This window comes from Lycium ferocissimum, chromosome 12 (assembly GCF_029784015.1).
Source record: "Lycium ferocissimum isolate CSIRO_LF1 chromosome 12, AGI_CSIRO_Lferr_CH_V1, whole genome shotgun sequence".
NCBI lineage: Eukaryota > Viridiplantae > Streptophyta > Magnoliopsida > Solanales > Solanaceae > Lycium > Lycium ferocissimum.
The window spans coordinates 59,611,284-59,619,545 of record NC_081353.1 but is presented as its reverse complement, the minus strand read 5'-3'; positions in this window follow the sequence as shown (position 1 = coordinate 59,619,545).

Genomic DNA, 8,262 nt, shown 5'->3' with positions numbered 1-8,262 from the left:
TTATAAAAACCCAACATGTGGTCCCCACCTTAACTTACGGTTACGAGGACTATATATCTTTTAACGTATCATTCCAATCATATTGTACGAATTCCAAATATCATACTCATGCTATCCTCATGCTAATACAGTAGAATTTCATCCTTTATACTTGTAATATTTTCTCCTCCTTGATCTCACATTAAGCCGTCTGCAGCCTTAGTAATGCAAAAAATTTTCGGGGTGTAACAGTTTGTTTCCTATCTTAAAGCCAGTAGGATGATTTCCAAGGAGTATATATACCACTTAGTCCGAGTCAGGGATATAGATGCCCAGACTTCAGCTCTCCAGTCAATACCAGTTGTCTGTGAGTTTTCAAAAGTGTTTCTATAGGATCTGCCCGAAGTTCCTCCCGATAGGGAGATTGGCTCAAAAATTTTCGAGCATCCTTGTCGTCTTAAATATGACATTAAACAACCTAGTCAGCCACTCCAAACCTGCTGAGCCCGCGTTCTTCCAAAATTCCCCAGGAATCTCGTCAGGTCCGGTATCTCTTCCCTTGCGCATCCTACGAACAACACCCTTAACCTCCTCAACCTTAATACTCCTGCAATACCCAAAATCACGACACCTCTCGGTATGTTTCAAATCTCCCAACACAATGTCTTTGTCCCCTTCTTCGTTCAAAAGTTTGTGAAAGTATGATTGCCATCTCAATTTTTAAAATTTTAAAACTTGACCCACAAGTTTATATTTTACAAAGAAAAAAAAATCTTATGCTCGACATGAAGAGATTTTTCGTATCATGTGTAAGATTATATTAAAGAATAGTAATAGCGTAGAATACGTGGAGAACCAGATATTCTATGTAGTTCATTATGATTGCAATTCTGATGATTCATATTTTCCTCCTAATTAGTATAGGATTTGTGCTTACAATTGGCTTTGTAATAATCTGGGAAGATTTTAATTGCAATCAAACAAGTCTGTTGATTTAGTTTCCACCTTGAGGGAGAGTTTGCTTTTTACTAGGATTCATCTGACTAACTTAGTGTGACAACTTATGGCAATTATAAACACGTTAGGTATCTTTGTGGAATATTCTAACCCTTCGTTTTGACTATTTGAATCTTATTCCTTGATTTGAGACCTCTCCTAGGTTCATATAGTATTTTGGGACACGTTAGGATCATTTGGTTGGGACCTAAAGGGCTCGGGTGGATTTCAGACAAGAATTCACATTTCAACATTACAAACAGTACTTACTTTTGAGACTATTGTATTGATTTTGTTTTAGTAGCTCATGACTTGTAACACCAAACCTTAGGGTAATTCGGGCATTCCTGCATTTCTTGGTTTCAAACTTACATTATTATGTCATCTACCTACTCTCAACTTAATTATATCTTTTGATTAACAAATTGGGATCTTGCATGCTTTTGGGTTAGGCGTCATCACAACGTAGGCAAATCGGATCGTGGCACTTTAAGGATCTTTTCTTATTTGTTTCCTTGTATGATTTTGACAGTTGGATTGCTTATTCACTCACTGTCATGATCCAATTCCTCTAAACCCGAGATTGCACCTAAGTATTCCAAATTGGGCGGATCAAGGCATCCGATAAGCCAATGGAACATATTAAGGCCTAAGGGCTCGTTTGGTACAAGGGATAAGCATAAATAATCCTGGGGTTATATTTAAGATGAATTTATCCCACGTTTGTGTCACGACCCAACTAGAGGGCCATGATGGGTACCCGATCTAGCCTACCGAGCACCTCTGGTCTAACATTCCATAAGCATATCTAGGTGGGCCACATAGACAGCTCGTGGATGTCATACTTAGTACAACCATCAACAACGATGCTCATAAGCATAAGCCAACAAGGCTACCAAGATATTAGCTCATAAGCATAAGCCAACAAGGCTGCCAAAATATTATACGACAATAAGAACTGTTAAAGTTAAAGAACATCTAGCTACATATATTTGTCTACGAGCCTCTAAATAGAATACATGAATTCATAAGGACAGGGCAGGACTCTGCCATACCCAAGTATATGTATACAAAAGAGTAGTACCAATAACTGCGGCTCCGAAACAACTGAAGCGCTTCTGAGATTCCGCTGATGGAGCTCCTAAGGATCAGACCCGTCTACCTGCCTACCTGCGGGCATGAACGCAGCATCCACAACAAACACACACACACACACACACACACACACACACACACACACATACACACACACACACACACACACACACACACAAACACACACACACACACATACACACACACACACACACACACACACACACACACACATATATATATATATATATATATATATATATATATATATATATATATATATATATATATATATATATATATATATATATATATATTCCGTAGCATATGTAATATAAGTGAATGTATGAAAGCCAAAATAACGCTTACCACTTTATCAAAGTGACGTAAGGTCGGTAACCTCCAATTTATATTATGGAATAATCATCAGCGCTATATCTCACCTTGAAGGGACAATGATCATAAGGTGAGATCAACAACAATGAATAAAATCAAGAAAATCATAGAATAACTCAGTAAATCTCATAATAGCATTAAAAGCATAAGCTTTGGAATTTCTAGAAGTAGGATCATCATCATCATTATCATCATAAAAACATACTCATCTTTAGCACCATAAGAAACTCTAAGAATCATGAATCTCTAGCTTTTGGGAATAAAGACATTATGGAAAACATGTATAGGTTCATAAGAAAGGAATCATGCCTTTGGAAAGAAAGGGACTAGCCTTAACATACCTGATTGATTTCCTACTACTTAATGCTTATTCTCCCGAGCTCGTAAATCTACATTCAAGAGAAATCATACTACTATTAGACTTATCGTCAATGCCTATCTCAAGTCTTTAAATTAAACTTCTTTAGAACTCTGCCAAAATTCGGGCGGCATCTCCCCTGTTTATATCCCTAGCCCGAAATCACCATACTAACAACCAACACAACAAACACCAACACCAATAACATCTTTATCAATACCAAAATACTCCATAAAACATCCCACACGATGTTTATCCAATTTCTCGACCAAAAAAATTGTTATACGATCATTTAATAACTCAACCTCCATAAATAAACCTAAATCAATATCAATAAGGGAAGATTCATACCTTACTCCCGCTTGAACCGCAATATCTTCACTTTCCACCTTGAATCCAGGCCAAGATTTGCCGCAACACGATATTATAATTAATCGTAACTATACGTTGTTCGGATCTAAACCCCGAGATTCTACTTGATTTGGGCTAAAATTTGATGAATGGAAGTTGTGGGAAATTTCCAGAATATTTGGAGGAGGTTTGGGGGTGTTTGGAGGAGAAATAAGGGGGTAAGCCCCCTTTTATTAAGTTCTAGAGTCGGGTTACACTGACCTAGAAATTGCTCAACGCGTTCGCGCCACCTTGGGGCGCGTTCGCACTGAGTTGACCCTTGGTCCTCTGCGCGTTCGCGCAGAGGTAATTTCTACCCTGGCAGCCCATCTTAAAACGCTCATAATGTTTGATTCCTATGTCAGATTGAAGCGCGGTTTATTGCGTTGGAAACTAGACTTCCTCAACTTCAATTTAGGCTTTTTGTTTCACTTCAAAACTCCTAATATACTAAAAGATATTCTTTCCCCAAGTTAGACCAAAATTATCGTACGAAATCTTGCCCAACTTTTTCTCCAAAGTTCCAAAAACTTAATCTCCTTGATTCACTTGTTCTCCAACCCTTCCATGACCTATCACATGAGCTTAAACCCTCATAATCACAAGATAATCACATATAATCTCATATATCTTCGACAATAACTCCAGTGTCCACAATTGAGCAACTAACACCTAGCGAATCTCAACGTACAGAAACCACGAGGTGTAACATTTTGGTTGGGATAAAATGGTGGTATAACTAATCCCGAAATTAGTTATCCTGAGATTGTAGTGTTATTTTATTCCGGGGGGGGGGGGGGGGGATAACTTATTCCATGAGACATCTTAAGGACCGACTATACTTGTGGAATAACCAACCAAACGACCCCTAATAGTAATAAATATCATAGCTAGAGATAAGTATTTGCCACAATGCATAAATTTATTCCATAATACGTCTTAAGGACTGAATAATCTTGTTATAACAAACTAGAAATGAAAATAGAATTGTGTCCGAAAGACACAGTTTGAGTGAAAGGAAATACAATAAACTATAATAGGACATACAAAAAGGCCACTGCAGAACAAGGCTAGCGCTTACCGCTCAAGCTGGACTTTGAGCTATGGCCTTACTCACAGGCTCAGCTAGTACTAGGATTCAAACCTGCACAAAAAGTGCAAAAATATCGTATGAGTACACTAACATATACTCGACAAAAATCATAGATCACCTCCAACAAAGTACTGGAGAGCTTTACAAAGATTAACATTTATTTAACCTGTACAATATATCAAGAGAGAGGAAACGAGAGAAAGAGAAGGAAATATGAGACATATGTATAATAAGTTAATATTCATTAAGCTCCTAACACAATTAAAACATGAAGGATAGACACGATCAACTCAAGTAATCAATTAAGAGCAAGTAGATGTTAGGAAATACATTAGGTCGAAGCTTTAACACTTTTTGGTACTCCAATCGGTACCTGAATCATAAACCATCTCAACATATATATCCAACTCTCAACAAAGCCAACGTGCACATCACAAGGGAGGTACCAAGTTGGTGACTCATGAGGGACGAATCCGTATCTACATGCACATCAATTATATCAATAATCTCACAGAATCAATAGTACTCATATCATTGTATCAAACTGGACTCACTAGGTCCCCATTACTAGGTCAATATCAGACTCACACGATCCCTATAACTCCATAATTCCATAATAATATCATATCAAGAATAAGGACCAAATAAAGAAATAATATAATGCATAGCACGTAGAAGTTAAAATTTGAACTTAAAAAAATAAACAATGATAAGTTATGTTCTCTTAGTATGTAAGCTATGGTCAATATTCATCAAATGAGGCATAACTCTTATGCCCAACTCATCATAACACAGATATGTAACGTAAAGCTACACTTTATCATTCCAAGAACCCCCTTTCAATTATCAGGTAGCCGTTATATGCTCGTCATGCCACATATATGCTACCCCCTCATTACAAAGCACATACCACACATAAAGTTTGGCAAAATTTCCTCTATTGAGGTTAACATCTTAATTTACCAAGAATCAAGTGGATTTTAACATCTCAAGACCACATTTCCAGGTCCGGACGCATCCAAACGGCTCTCTCTAGCCAAAAAAATACTTACAATGTCAAACAAAGCTAAGGAACAAAATCTTTTATTTAATACGCGGTCTAGATCAAAGTGAAAAACAGTCAACCCCGAGCCCCATTATCATATCTCGAAATAAATTTAATAATTGGGTTACCCATTAGCCAGTTAGCTAAAGATTTCAAATCTATGCTTAGATTCTCATTTTTTAAATCTATTTTCATGCTCAAATTCCAAATTTAGTGATAGTACGGTTCATGTCCTAAATCCCCAATTTTACACTTCAAATTTCATGTCTAAACGCTTAAATTTATTGGCTAATCATAATATAGGGTCAAAATCAAGTTTAGATTCCTTACCCCTGTTAGGTTTTTGGGTTTTTCCTTCCTATGTGGAATTGGATTAATAAAACCAATCCAATTTGGACCAGGCCAATTTTGCCCAAAATTTCCTCTATATATAGGATCAATTTAGGTCTTATTTTTAGAACAAAAGAGTGAATTCATAGCAGCCATATAGACAGAAAAACGTGAGACAACAGCGATTTTCGTCCGTAAAATTTTCTGCTTCGGCAGTCCACTTTAAATTGTGTTTCCTGATTCGTTAACCGTTGGATCGTGCTGAAATGTGAACCGGGGGTTCTCAACATCTGGTTCTTCGATTTCAACGGTGGAGATCGGATTTTGTGATCTGTAGCTCCAGTTTTCAAGTACGAACAATAACTCATTTTTGGGGGTGATTTCTCTCCTTTCTTCACTAGTTTTGGTGCTATTTTTTATATATTGTTGCTCCGTGCTTAGCTTTGTTGTTGTAGCCATTTGGAGAACATTGTTGTAACTCTTGTTGATTATAGTGGAGCTCTTGTGGGCCGGAGGTCCCGTGGATGTTTCCTCTTCACCTTAAAGGGGTTTTACCACGTAAATTTGGTGTCTCTTCCATTCGATTTATTTTTGCTTGCTTTGCTATTTTATTGTTGGTATAGCTGCTACGGATTTCCATTTGTGCTAGTGTTTATTGTCTTCTCTTGGTTCAAATAGTGTGGGAAGTTTAGACTTGGTTATTTCTTCCGTCGCTTACCTCGTCGTAATTTGGTTATTGCTTGTTTCTTCCCAACAAAGTGGTATCAGAGCTTGTGATTGTATTTGGTTGTGTTGATTGTCTATTTGAATGATGGAGGCAAATATGAGCAAGATGGTTTGTTTAAATGGCAGTAATTAACATATTTGGAAAAGCAAGATGAAAGATTTTCTATTTGTCAAGAAATTGCATTTACCTGTGTTTGCTTCTAAGAAACTCGAGTCTATTAAAGATGAGGAGTGGAAATTTGAGCACTTACAGGTTTGTGGCTATATCAGGCAATGGGTTGAAGATAATGTTTGAAATCATATTGTGAATGAGACAAATGCTAAAAGCTTGAGGGAAAAGCTCGAGACACTTTATGCTTCGAAAACTGGCAATAATAAGTTGTTCCTACCGAAACAATTGATGAATATTAGATACAACCCTATTTCTTATCATATCAATGATTTTCAAGGTGTCCTTGATCAGCTGTCTGGAATGGGTGTCAAGTTTGATGAAGAAATACAGGGACTTTGGCTTCTTAATACTCTGCCAGACTCTTGGGAAACTCTTCGAGTTTCTTTGACTAATTTTGCTCCCATTGATGGTGTAACTATGGAATATGCTAAGAGTGATGTTTGAATGAAGAGATGAGAAGAAGATCTCAAGCTTCGTCTTCTTCAACTTCACACTCCGATGTTTTGGTTACTGAAGACAGAGGGAGAAGTAACTTCAGAGGTCAGAATGACAGAGGCAAAAGTAGAAGCAAGTCAAGATCATCCAGGTACAAGAATCTTACATGTGACTATTGTCACTTGAAAGGGCACATCAAGAAACATTTACTACAAGTTTAAGAGAGACCAAAAAAAGCAAAAGAAAGAAAGCGATAATGAAAATCGTGTTGTTGTTGTTGCTGAAAATGATCTTCTTGTTGCTTGTGGTAAAAATGATATCAATCTTATTTGTGATGAGTCTACCTAGTTTGTGGATTCAGGTGCCACTTCTCATGTCACGCCAAAGAATGAATTATTTTCTTCTTATACTCCTGGTAATTTTGAAATGTTACGAATAGGCAATAATAGTGAGGTTGAGATACTTGGCATTGGCACAGTTTGCTTGAAAAGTAAGAACGGTTCGAGGTTGGTTCTTAAAAATATCAAGCATGCTCCATATGTTCGTCTGAATTTAATTTCTGTAGGAGAGCTTGATGATGATGGTTATGATCAAACCATTGGTGGTGGCCAGTGGAAGCTTCTTAAAGGTTCAATGATTGTGGCTCGAGGTAACAAGATATCTGACTTGTACTTATTTCAAGGCTCTATTTGTAGTGACTCAGTAAATTTGGTGGAGAATGATACTTCATCAGAGTTATGGCATAGAAGGTTGAGTTATATGAGTGAGAAGGGGATTAATAATTTGGCTAAGAAGAAGAAAGTGAAACAAGCAAAGTTAAAGAGATGTATTCATTGCTTAGCCGGGAAATAGAAAAGAGTTTCTTTTCAGAGTCATTCACCTTCAAGAAAGCTGGATTTGCTGGAGTTGGTACATTTTGATTTGTGTGGTCCTTTTAAAGTAAGCTCTCGTGGTGGTGCACTTTACTTTATGACTTTTATTGATGATCATTCTCGCAAACTCTAGGTATTTCCTTTGAAGTCCAAGGATCAAGTATTTGATGTGTTCAAGACTTTTCGAGCCTTGGGCGAGAGACGATAGGAAGAAACTAAAATGCATCCGCTCGGACAATGGTGGTGAACACATTGGTCCTTTTGATAATTATTGTAGACAGCAGGGTATTCGGCATCAGAAAACTCCTCCAAAGACTCCTTAGTTAAATGGTTTAGCGAGAGAGGATGAACGAAATCTAGTTGAGAGGGTTAGAT